At 36.7% G+C, this 13,813-nt stretch overlaps 1 non-coding gene across 1 annotated transcript; it reads right to left on the bottom strand.

Moving 5' to 3' along the window:
• Window positions 1-587: 587 nt before the first annotated feature.
• Window positions 588-694, bottom strand: LOC149023972 (small nucleolar RNA R71). The gene has a single exon (XR_016171890.1). It is a non-coding gene; the product is annotated as a small nucleolar RNA R71 (small nucleolar RNA).
• Window positions 695-13,813: the final 13,119 nt, after the last annotated feature.

Here is a 13,813-nt window from a genome sequence, read left to right as displayed (position 1 = left end):
AAAGATCACGTGGATTGCGCTTCATGAGGTACGTCCTAAACTCTCCCTTTTGCTATAGTTATTTTCTTTTAATTTTCCTTATTTAGCTTATTCTTTTTTTTTATTCTTCTATGTGCATGCATGGTCGTCGGTCCCTAAACCCTGAGTTGACTCCACTTGACTTAGAGTTAGAAGAGACTTTGGCCAACCTTAGAAGGCAAAGAACCATGGCAAACTATGAGCATCCAATGAGGCCCTTGAGTGAGCATTTCATTCCTACGATATATACTCCGGTTTCTTGTATTAAGTTACCTAACATAGAGACAGCTCAATATGAGATCAAATCTAGTGTGATTCAAATGCTACCATCTTTTTATGGACATGCCAATGAAGAGCCTTATAAGCACTTAGATGAGTTTTTAGAGGTGTCTTCCACGGTTAAAATTCAAAACCTCTCAGTTGATGCTTTAAGGTTACTTCTTTTCCCATTCTCCCTTAAAGATAAAGCTAAGCATTGGCTTCAGTTTTTGGACAATGTTAAAATTTCTACTTGGGTAGAAATGCAACAGGAGTTTCTTAAAAAGTTCTTCCCCATTAGCCGTACCAATAGCATTAGGAGAGCGATAACGAGTTTCTCCCAACAAGAAGGAGAACAATTTCATGAGGCTTGGGAAAGACTAAAAGAATTACCTAGAAAGTGCCCCCACCATGCTATTCCTAAATGGCAATTGGTTCAATGCTTTTATGATGGCCTTAAAGACCGACATAGGCAAATGGTTGATTCTTCTTGTGGTGGGACTTTCATGCACAAGAATGAGAATGAGGCATGGGAACTTTTTGAGACCCTTAGTGAAAACTCCCAACACCATGCTTCAACAGCTAGGACTGAGATTCCATCCATTGGGCAACCAAAGAGGAGCGGTCTCTATGAGATCAATCCTACCATTGAGATGAGCACTAAGGTTGACTTGCTATCAAAGAAATTTGACCATCTCTTGTCATTAGGATAACAAACCCCATCTCCACTTCCTACAAGTTTCTCTCCACCTAATCAGATTGAAGCATGTGCTTTATGTTCTAGCCTATCGCATCATGTCACTCGATTGCTATTTGGCTACACAATACCTTGAGTTTGTTAAGGAGCATACACATTTGGCCCAAGGAGTCTCTAAATTTGGCAATGATCCATATTCCAATACCTATAACCCAGGATGGCGAAACCACCCCAATTTTTCATGGCGAAACTCAATGCCCAATCCCTCTAATCAAATACCTTATAGGCCACCTCCATTTAATATGCACCAAAATGCCTATAGGAATGAGCAACCATCATCTTCACAACCCTCACATAATTCATCATTTGAGGATAAGGTACTAAAAGCACTTAGTGGATTAGAGCAAAACACTCAATTGTTGCATTCCCATTCTCAATCCATTAACAAATTGGAAATCCAAATTGGTCAACTAGCTGATGCCATCAGTAGGAGGGAGGTTGGTCAGTTACCTAGTCAACCAATAGGTAACCCTAATCATCAAATTGGGTCTAGGAAAGAACAAGTCCAAGCAATCTCTGTTGTGACATGCAGTGGGAAGAAACATTATGCACCTTTGCCTACTCCTAAGCCATTGCCCATTGATCTTGAGAGTTTAGAAGAGGTTGATTTGACCCATGAGACTGGCAATGATGCACACAAGCCTAGTAAAGAAACATCACCTGTGAGTATTTTCCATCAATTTCCTTGTAAGGGGTTGCACATTCCGATTGTAGAGGGTCCTACTCCTAAATCTTACACTCCCAAAGCCCCCTTCCCTGAAGCTCTTGAGTCCTCAATTCCAGATTCTAGAAAGAATGAATCATTAAGCCCAAATAGGGGTGAAGAGTGCTTTGCAATTAACTTTATTAATGAGGTAGTGGTTGATTATATTCCAAACATGCTTATTGATGATCCCCTACAACATTACTTGCCATTTGGGGAATCTAACCTAAATATTGAGGAAGTCAACACATTGTTGGACTCTTCCACTTCTTTGGAGCAGTCACCATTCACATTTAGATTTGAGCTTCCACCTCCATTGGCTGCTTCTTACTGAGTCTGGCTGAAGACTCTAAACTTAGCGCTTTATGGGAGGCAACCCATATGTTTAGATATTATTTCTTGTTTTTTTCCTTTATTTTCTTTGTTTGTTGTTAGGTTTCTTCGTTGCATGCTCTATCATGAGTTCAAACATCGGGTACACTCTTTCCTCTATTTGCTTCTATTATTTTTTGCATGCACCGAGGTCATTGCATAATTTAAGTGTGGGGGGGTGTCAACTCAAGTAAGACTTGTTGATAGTTGGTAGAGCATTGTCACAAAGATAAAAAGTGCCCAATTTTTTCTGGCTTTGGTAAGATAAATGTTTTAATTCCTTGCTTAGATACAAAATGAGAGTTTAAGTGTTTTAGAAATCCCATCTGATGTAATGAACACCCTCTTGAGAGAATAGTAATGGGTTTTACATTTTGAGACCGAGGTTGAATCGGAAATAGGAATTCCAGGTAGTTCAAAAGGTTTGACCATCTAGTTATCTTGTATTGCCTTGTGCTTATGGTGACAAGTTGAGACCGATTTTAGACTATTAAATGTGAAGTAAATTGAAGTATAATGTGAAAAAAGAAAAAGAAAAAAAAATGCTGAAGTTTAAAGGTTAGACCTCCTTCTTAGTAACCGGGTCTCGGTGTCACCAACATCGTTCTTCACGTCAAACAGTTGGGGTGTCTTTGGTCCAATCTTGTCCTGTAGCTTGGTTGGCTTGAGTAAGTAAGTTCGAGGGGTATTCTACACCTAGTCCCTTAAAGCCATCCGGCTTGAGGCGGCTGACCCAACACTCGTTACATAGGCCATCTAGAAAGCTTAAGAGGCAAGAAATTGCACGGACTAGAACTGTGACCATTAAAGAAAGAAGTGAATTAATGTGCTTATAAAGGTGAAATGTCTAAGAAGGTCAATATTGCTTAGATTTTGAGTTCTTGGTATTATTTGGTACATAGTTTAGTCTTATCTGAGGGTAAACTGGTAGATTGAAGATAAGAAGAGACTTCTCGATTGAATTGTTTGCCTAGAGCTAGACTCAAGAGAGGGTGTAAGAGCTAAGTGTGGGTGCCTATATTCCCTTTAATCTTTAGTGGAGTGTCTTTGTCTTGGAATCTATCTTTCTACTCTTACTACTGCCAAAATAATTAAAAGAGCACTTAAGAATTTTGTGTGTATATTCTCTGCAAACACTCACGAGACACAACTCGTCCACTAGGGTAACCTAGGGGTTTAAAGGATTGTTGCACATACTAAGTGCAACCGTGATTCCTACGAAAGTAAGTTGTTTTTCTTTCTTTATTTTCGTATTAGTTTTATTTTTTTGTTTTACTCGAGGACTAGCAAACACTCAAGTGTGGGGCTATTTGATAAGCATGCATTTACCATTATTTATTTGATTTAATTCCCCATACTTATTTAATTAAAGAGATCTAATTGAGTATTTTTGTGTGTTTTTCAGGAATAAGGAGATTTTGGATATTAGAGATAATATGGAGTAAAGTTGGCAAATATATTAGATATTGGTGGATTTTAAATCATGGCATTCAATCTTGCTGCTCAAGAAATCATGAAAAGTGAGATCTTAGCCAAATTGGAAATAGGTGGAGGTCTAAGGAACAAAATTGGTAATAAATCTGAAAATCGAGTAAACAGACCTACCTTCAGTATTTTGGGCATATCTCTCTTGTATGAGCTTGGATTTTGATGATCCAAGATGCTATGAAACGATATTGAAAATATATACAACTTTCCAGTTTTGAGTTTTCCAAATTCCGAAAGAATAAAGGTCAAATCGATAGGTAAGAGGGGATTCTTGTGTGCGGGAGACATAAAGAGAAGCCAACCACGAAAAGAGGCGGCGATGCGTCTCATCTCTCTCATTGCTGAAGAAGAAGCCACATCTCTCTCTCTCTCCCTATGTTTCATCTTTATTTTTTTATGAACTTTGTAATAATGAGTAGCTAGTTCCTTTGCTTTGGGATGTAGATGAACCATGCTTATTTCATTAAGTTGATTGTTCTATATCTTCTAGTTGATTGTGTTTGAGTTTGGCCAAAGATGTTCTATAACTTAGCGAACTAGCTGCCAAGCTTCCGCAAAGGGCGATAGTCTTGCGAAGATAGGGCATATCTAGGAAGACCATCCCTAATTTGCTTTGAAGTGTAGAGTATATCGGTTAGGGAAAAGCATTGGGGATTCGAAATCCCAAAGATCTTTCACATATTCATAGTTTAAGTTTTTGCATTAATTAATATATTTAGTTTAAATTTAGTTTGTTGAATTCAATCTTAGTAACTTAGCCTTTTAGTTCCCCATAGTTCGACCCTGTACTTTCTGCTTGCTAGATTAGTATAGGATTTTATTTTTGATTGGTTAGCGACACGATCAATTAGCAATCCATCTGCTTACCTAAAGGTATGGGAGGTCTAAACATCAGGAATCACAATACATTTAACCTCGCTCTTCTGCTCGGAAGGCATGGGATCTCATCCAAAATCCACATTCTCTTTGGGCGGGATTGATGACGAAGAAATACTGTTCCAACACTTCCTTTAGGGAGGTTCTTCCGGCAAAAACTGACTCATGGGGATGGAAATCTTTGTTGATGGGTAGAGATCTGCTAGAGAAAGGAATCATGTGGTAACTAGGAGAGTGACAATCAATCAATCCATGGAAAGATCGATGGATTCCAAACATAGATCTTGATATTGGCTATTATCCTTATGCCATTCTTGCTCCAACAAAGGTAACTCATCTAATTGATCAGAGAAGTCATTCTTGGAATACATCTCTATTATCTAAATGGTGGCCACCAGATGTGATTCAAAAGATTCTCACCATTCCAATTCCTATCACCCCACAAGTAGACAGACTTATATGGCAAGGCACTTCCTTAGGAAATTTCACAGTCAGATCGGCATACAGATTGGTTAATCACTCAATTCCACCTACAACAGTACCATCAACTATCTATAATAAACTTTGGAAGCTACCCCTCCATCCCAGAATCACTCACTTCTTATGGAAAGCCTTGCACAACAAACTACCAACAACCTCATTGTTAATTCAGCGAGGCTGCTCTTGTTCAGCTCAATGTCTCCATTGCGGGGAAGAAAACAATACCCCTGATCACATCTTCCTCCATTGTTCGGTTGCCTCATAAGTTTGGCAACATTTACATAGAAGCAACATGTCAGATGGAGTGCTCCTAGTAGACAAAATAATGCAGCTAATCAATCAATGGCATGCAAGAACAGCAACGGAAGGCACACTTTCAAGTTTAACGGCATTATGGTTACTCTGGCGAGCTTACACCAAATTGATAGACTCACAAGAACAGCATTCCACTCCTCTGACTATTTTTCAAATATGGAAAGGATTGCAATTCTACTGCCATGACACCCCACCAGCCACCCAGAGGAAAAACGACACTTTCATTTTCTGGAAGTCTCCCAATTCTCCACAGATAAAGCTAAATGTGGATGGCTCTCTTTATCCAACCAAAAAAGTTGCAAGATATGGGGGTGTAGCCAAGGATCATAGCGGTCAGATGCTCTTCTGTTTTGGTAGAGGTGTCGTAGCACAAGATATTTTGAAGGTTGAAGCTCTAGCCATCCGTCAAACTCTAATTTGGGCTCTCGACTTCAAACTTCAAAACATTGTGGTGGAATATGATAATCAAGCTCTAATCTTCATTCTACAAAATCACATATCTAAAGCCCCATGGAAAGTGTACCTGATCATTGAGGATATCGTCCACCTCAAGGAGTCTTTCGCGTCCATCTCTTTCAACCACGTCCTACGTGAGACAAACATGGTAGCGGATGCCTTAGCCAAAGACATTGCAATCACCCAAGAAGCTTTCCTAACACTTACAAATCCCCCTCCCCTAATCTCTTTGCTTTTACTGTTTGATAGGTTCCAACTAGGTTGTAATAGAGGCTTTTCCTTTCAATAAATCTTTTCCTTTCTACCAAAAAAAAAATTTGGGGAAATTTCATTTGATAAAGGGGTACCCCTTCCTCCTTTATGCTACCTACGCAAAACTGCTTTCGAATCTCTTTCTTATACTCTTTTCAAGTGTTATCATGCCTAGTAGGTTTGGAGAGCTTCACAATTGAGATTAGATACTAATGAATTATCTAGAGAAAATATGATGCAATAGTGGGAATTTATTGTAAATCAATTCAAGTCTTATGGTGACATATCCCAAATTCATTCGATAGGAACTTGTTATGTTGGATTATCTAGAAATCATGAAATGCCTTTGTATTTGATGGTATTTATTCAAAGTTACATTAATCAGTGCTGACTTTTCTAATATGTTAGGTGAAATTGACAAAGCCCATGTTAGAATATCTCTCTTAACAAGGGCATATTGGTCATTCTCTGTTCAAGTGGTTTACATGTAGTTTGTTTTCATTTAGAGGGGCATTTTGTCCTTTCTAGTGTTGTATAGATAAACTCCTATTTTGGGTTTCATAATAAGTCATTTGTAATCTATGTTGGGTTTTCTCTCTGAGGTGCGATTCTTCTCTATCTCTCTTGCTCTCTGGTTTGAAGCTTAGTGGTTGGTTTCTTTCTGGATTTGATGGTGTTCTAGCCTTCAATTTGGCTTCATGTTGTTCGTCAATATATTGTTGTTTTGCATTTCCAGGTGAGATCGGTCTATGGTGTTTTAGTTGTGATGCCATGTCTTTGTGGTTGATCTCTTGAGAGTTCCTTCTTTGAGAAATTTTGTGTGTTATTTGAGAGTTCCTTTGTACCCAACTTTACATTGATTTAGTTGTGCATATTATCTTAAGTCCACTGGACTCATCCTTGGATGTAGGTCACTCGACTGAACCAAGTAAAATTGTTGTCTCTTATCTCTATTTTTATGCTTGATTCTGCTATGTATATGAGGGTTTTTCTGACATATTGGTATTAGAGCTTCAATTGGTAGCCAGGGTTGTTTTCGTTTGTTACCTATATGCACTTGTTTCTCTTAGTCTTTCTTTCCCTGCTAATTTTTTGAATATTATGTGTCTATTATGCTCCCTATTTTTTGTTTGATTCTTGTTTCTCAAAATCCCCAATTCAGTTAGTGTTTGTTAAATTGACGTTGTGATTTAGGTTTTGATGGTAAAACCTTGTTAGTAAGGCTTCATTTTTTGTTTATTGCATCAATTTCATTCTTCTCTATTTGAATCCGATCAAATGAGGTTTCTCATATTCGGTTATCTAGAACTGTTTAGAATTTTTGGGGCTTTCGTTTTTTCCTAATTATATTTATAAATTCATGTGTTTAAAGTTTGTTTCCATTTGATTTTGATATTGTATTTCCTTGTTGTTATCTGAAATAGGACCCTATGTTAATATAACTTCCAAACTGTTATTCTTGTATTGCTTTAGTACATTTGAATCCATTATTCTTGCTCTATTATTCTCTGAAACTTTACTCTCATTTCCTTTTATTTTATTTCTTTGCCATGGCTTCTACCCAATATGAGCTTGAGAAATTTGATGGCAAATGTGATTTTGTTGTGCAGAAAAATAGAATGCATACAATTCTTGTGCAAACCCATTGTCATAAGACTCTAAAAGGTATTGACAAACTCCCATACTCTATAACTGATGAAGAAAATGCTGATATGATGGAGGTGTGCTATAGTGCCCTAATTTTGCATTTACGAAATAACGTTATAAGAAGGATAAAAGATTGTACTGAAGCTGATTAGGTTTGTACTAAACTTAAAGAGTTGTATATGACCCCATCCCTATCTAGCTTTACATTATTAAAGGAATAAGTGTTTAATTTTAAAATGGATGTTTCTAAATCTTTATATGATAATATAGAAGATTTCTATAAATTATCATGTGATTTATCTAATCTTAATAAAGAGCTTATTGATAATACTCTTGTTGTCTTATTGTTGAATTTTTTTTTTTTTATTTATTTTTTTTTTACATTAAAATGCATGTTAGTGTAAAGAATGCTATAAAATATGGTAAAGAATATATGACTCTTGATGATGTGATAGAAACTCTTAAGATTAGGGATATAGAAGTAAAATATTAAAAGAAGAATAAAGTTGCTAGTGAGGGGCTCTATGGAAATTGTGAAAGTAAGAATAAAATGGAGAATAAGAAAAAATTCATTAATAAAAAAAAAAAAGAATAAGCTTGTGGGGAAGAATAACAACAATAATACCAAGTTAATCCCAATAATCAAAATAATAATAACAAAAAGGCCAAGGGTAAAGTGTGTTATTATTGTAAGGAGAGGCATATTTGGAAGAATTTTTGGGACAATGAAGAAACAACAAGAAAAAGGTAGTGAGAAAAGGGAGGCTACTAATATGGCTGATGTTATTGGTGATGCACTAGTAGTCTCCCCTATGGTTGACCAAGAGAATTGAATCTTTTACTTGGGGTGTACTTTCCATATAACTCCAAGAAGATATCGGTTTGTAACCTTGAAGCCCATTAAGGGTGGCAAGGTCCTTATGGGAAATGACCAAGCTTGTGAGGTTGAGGGTAATGGTTTTATTAGACTTAGGTTGGAAGATGGCAAAGTGAGGGACTTAAAACAAGTAACATGTCTCTAGTTTGAGAAGAAATTTATTATCTTTGAGTCAATTTAATTTAAAGGGGTTCATTATTGTTCTAAGGATGGTTACTTCAGAATTATGAGGGGAAATGATGTGGTTTTGATTATTGGATTAAGAAAATGGCTTTATTTTCTTAATGGAAATGTGATTCTTAGAGTTGCCTCTATAGCAAGTAAAGAGCTAAGTGAGTTGGAGTTATGGCATAGAAGACTAGGTCATTTAAGTAGCAAAGGCCCAGGGTATTTGAGTAAAAATGGTCACTTGAGACTGAATAAATCTAAAACTTTACAGTTTTGTGACATATGTGTCATAAATAAACTCCATAAAAGCTAAGTTTTCGCATTTTACTTATTAGTCCTCTCATGTGCTTGAATTTATACATTTTGATTTGTGGGGCTCTCCCAATGTTCCCCCCATCCCTCTCAAGTGTACAATACTTTTTGTCCATTATTGATGATTATTCTAAGAACGTTTGGTTATATTTTCATAGAGATAAATGTGTTGTATTTCATAAGTTTCTTAAGTGGAAAGCAATGATTGAAAAGCAAAGTGATAAGAAAATTAAAAAACTTGGAAATTGATAATGGACTTGAGTTTTGTCATGATAAATTTCTTGAATTTTGTAAAGAATATGGCATTACTAGGCATAGGACTTGCACTTATACTCCCCAATAAAATGGAGTAGCTGAAAGAATGAACATAAATATTATGGATAGGGTTAGGTGCATGTTCATTAAGTCTAGCCTAGGTAAGAGATTTTGAGCTGAAGATACTAGTACAAGTTGTTATATTATTAATAGATCTCCTAGTTCTTCTATAGGCTTTGAAACTCCCGAAAGTAGGTGTTCTAAGGTTGATTGTAATTATAGTGTTCTAGAACCTTTTGGATGTGTTGCTTATGTCCACCATAGTAAGGGAAAGTTAGAGCCTAGGGTAGAAAGTGTTTGTTCTCAAGGTATCCTCTAGGTGTTAAAAGTTATAGGTTATGGTGTCTTGAAGATAAGAAAGTGATTGTGAGTAGAGATGTTAGGTTTAATGGACTGGAGTTTGTTAAGCTTAGGTCCTCTAGTAGAGAGCCTATTGCCCAAGACCTTGATGATAGTCTTATTGCGGTGGAGTTTGAGGATAGGCCTAGTGTTGAGCTTGATACCCCTTATCCTATTGATTTGAAGGCTGATTTGGATTCACTTAGTGGTTCTTTAGATGTTAAACAAGAAGTTGGTGAAGAAGGACCCCTAGATAATTATCTCTTGGCTAGGCATAAGGCTAGAAGAGAGATTAGAAAGCCATTTAGGTTTGCTAATGGTGAGTGAAAGTGTGGTTTCTAATTCGGGCTTGGTTTATTTTGCCTTTAGTGTTACTAATCAAATAGAAGCTAGTGAGCGTAGAACCTTTAAAGAAACCCTAGATAGCCTTGAGAGTGGAGAGTGATTAGATGCCATGAAGGAATAGATGGATTCTTTGGTTAAGAATGAGACTGAAAGCTTGTAAATAGATCCAAGGGCAAGAAAGTCATAGGTTGTAAGTGGGTTTATAAGCTTAAGTCTGGGATTCCATGAATAGAAAGAGCTTGGTTTCAGGCTAGGTTGGTGGCTAAGGGTTACTTTCAAATTGAATGTGTTGATTATAATGAGGTGTTTTCAACTGTGGTTAGGCACACTTCTATTCGGGTTCTCTTTCTCTTTTGGCTATATTTGACCTTGAGTTGGAATAAATGGATGTCAAGACTGTCTTCTTGAATGGTAGACTTGAGCAACAAATTTTCATGAACCAACCTAAGGATTTTGTAGAAAAAATGATGAAGGTAAGGTTTGTTTGTTGTTGAGATCCTTATATGAGTTAAAACAGTCCCCTAGACAATTGACAAAAGATTTGATGCATTTATACTTAGGAATAAGTTCAAAAAAAATATTTATTATGATCATTGTGTGTACTATTGTGAATTTAAACATTGTACTTTCATTTATCTCTTGTTATACGTTGATGATATGCTTATTATTTTCAAAAATAAATTTCAAATTTGTAAGTTAAAGAATATTCTTAAATCCGAATTTGAAATGAAGGATTTAGGGGCTGCAAGAAAGATTCTTGGTGTTGACATATTTGGAGATAGATCTAATGGTTTTCTTACCTTGTCTCAAGTAAGTTACTTATATAAACTGATTGATAACTTTGGAAATGCTACGTGTAGAGTTGTTGATACTACTTTGGGTGCTCATTTTAAGTTAAAATAATGTTGTGATGTTGTTGTGACTAAAGTGACCTATTAGACTTGTGTAGGTTTACTTATGTATGCTATGGTCTGTTCTAGACATGATTTAGCCTATGTTTTTGGGTTGGTTGTAAGTTTATAAGCCCTATGATGTTCATTGGACTACAGTTTTATGAATTTTGAGATATTTGCAAAGTTCAGTTAGTTACAAACTATTATTTTGAGATACGATAATGCTTGTAGTGAAAAATTGAATATTGGTAAATATTGTTACTCATTTTGTTGCTGATCTTGATAAGAGAAGGTCTTTATTTGGTTATATGTTTACCATTGGTGGTAATTTGGTAAGTTGAAAGTCTTCTTCAGCATGCGGGTGCTCTCTCAACCACTGCGGTTGAGTATATTGCTTTGTGTGAGGCTGTTAAGGAAGCTCTTTGGCTGAAGGGTATCCTTGGAGAACTTGACTTTGGTGACATATGTTCTTCTATACATTGTGATACTGAAAGTGCTATTTGTCTCTCTAAGAATAACATGTTTCATGAACGTACTAAACATGTGGATGTGAGATTGCACTTTATTAGAGATATTATCTCCAAAGGTTTAGTCATGATTCAAGATTGATACATCTATCAATCTTGCTGATATTACGACTAAAGTTGTACCTATTAACAAGTTCAAAATTGGTTTGACGCGTTGAAAGTGCTTGCTATTTAGTTTCTCTCTCTCTTTTTCTTTCTTACTTTTATTTTTTATTTTTTATTTTTATAAGTTCTTTGTGATTTAAGTAATTATGCACAACCAAAATCAATGTCAAGGTAGAGGATGTGGGAATATCTCTCTTAACAGGGGCATATTGGTCATTCTCTGTTCAAGTGGTTTACCTATAGTTTGTTTTCATTTAGAGGGGCATTTATGTCCTTTCTAGTGTTGTATATATAAACACCTATTTTAGGTTTAGGGTTTCATAATATGTCATTTGTGATCTACGTTGGGTTCTCTCTCTAGGGTGTGATTCTTCTCTATCTCTCTTGCTCTCTAGTTTGAAGCTTAGTAGTTGGTTTCTTCTGTGATTCGATGGTGTTCTAGCCTTCGATTTGGCTTTGTGTTGTTCACGGATGTATTGTAGCTGTGCATTTCCAGGTGAGATTGTTTTATGGTGTTTCAGTTGTGATGCCATGTCTTCATGTTTGATCTCTTGAGAGTTCCTTCTTTGAGAAGTTCTATATGTTATTTGAGAGTTCCTTTGTACCCAACTTTACATTGATTTAGTTGTGCATATTATATTGAGTCCCTAAACTCATCCATGGATGTAGGTCACTTGACCAAACCAAGTAAAATTATTGTCTCTTGTCTCTATTTTTATGCTTGATTCCGCTGCGCATATGAGGGTTTTCCTAGTAGCCCAAGAGGAAGATATTTCTCATTTGGATAGCTCAAGGCAAGAGAATTCAGTAGATCATGATCTGAAATCTTTTTGTTCCTTGTCATTTCAGCAACGCGATGGCGAATACTTCTTTAAAATGTTGTTCACTAATGGAGCATGGAATGTTAGTGACAACATAGGTGGGAGATCTGGTGTTATTTGGTTTCCAAGTGGAAGATTTCTTGAAGCCAAAGTTCATGCAAGGTGTGCTTGTCCTCCTATTTAGGTAGAGCTTGAGGCTATTCATTATACCATTTATGTGCCTATTATTGTGAAATCCCCCGGAATTCTAACCCTTTAACCCATGGTTTCAGGACCACAAACCTGGAACTCGAGTAAGAGACAACTGTGGGCCATTCAAGTTGAGTCCGAAGGTTCGGAAGTGGACACAATGGTAGTGGACGACCCTAGTGATGACTCAACCACTCTTCTAGAATTTAAAAGGAGAGAGAATGTCAATCACAAAAGCATTAAAAGGCGATTTTGGCACGTTTAGAAATCGATGAAGGAGAATCCAAATGACAAGGTAAATATACCCAAACATAGGTACTTAAAAGACCTTTCATTCAAGCCAAAAAACACTGGAATCGGACCTTGGTTGAGGGGTCAACCAAGGGCCGGTAGATAGGACCGATCGATTGGACTAGTTGACTGGTTTGGGTCAACCGCCCATCCCCAGTTTCAAGGCAATTTCGAAAATTGGGTTTAAAAACCCTATTTTATGACTCCACTCATCTTAAAACGCATTTAATGCTAGGGTGGGGCTAAGGCTTGGAGAGGAGGAGAAACCAAAGGAGATTCCGGATTCCATCCAAGCGGCAACGCTCTAAGACTCGAATCATCGCGGAAACATTGTGAAAGGTGAGTGTTCTTCTAAACCTAGGTTAATGGTGTTTTCTTCATAGTTGATGTTGAACTTAGTAGTTGGAGTTAATAGGTTGTATTGAATGCGTTATTATCTCTCCTTTATGCTTTCAATTGTTTCAAGAGTTTTTTATGCAATTCGTTGTGAATGATTTCGTGTTGAACCTTTGAGAGACGCTTGCGGACACTCGCGAGAGCCAAAATTGGGGCTTTTCATTTGAGGCCTAGTTGGGATGAATTGTGGGTACTTTTAGGACCCCATTACTGTTAATAAGAAGACCCCAAAGTCTCATTTTGAACTGATTTCAAATCGGAAGTGAAATATAGATTTTTACTGAAACTAGGTTAAGGACGAGGGGTTCTGGCTGTTCAACCGATCCTACAAGCCTATGCAACCAGCCGTTCAACCGGTTGTGTTTGGAAAGTGTAATTGGACCTCTTTTGAAACCCCCCCCCCCCCCCAATTGATACCCAATTAATACTCTTCCTCTAATGTAATTAGGGTTATTTTGGGGTATAATTACCTACTCTTGAATGTGATTTGTAGGACTTTGGAGAGTGGAATCAACTTGAAAGGTGAGGAATATACCATGTCTTGTATGTTTAATCTTATTGTTTCAATTTAATTATTGGTATCTTGCTTTATTTTGATATTTATTATCATGAT

Source organism: Hakea prostrata, chromosome 2 (assembly GCF_041222555.1).
Source record: "Hakea prostrata isolate BN-2017 chromosome 2, UWA_Hpros_2, whole genome shotgun sequence".
Classification (NCBI taxonomy): Eukaryota; Viridiplantae; Streptophyta; class Magnoliopsida; order Proteales; family Proteaceae; genus Hakea; species Hakea prostrata.
Note: the sequence above shows the minus strand (reverse complement) of the source record. Positions and strands in the feature narration are given on the sequence as shown.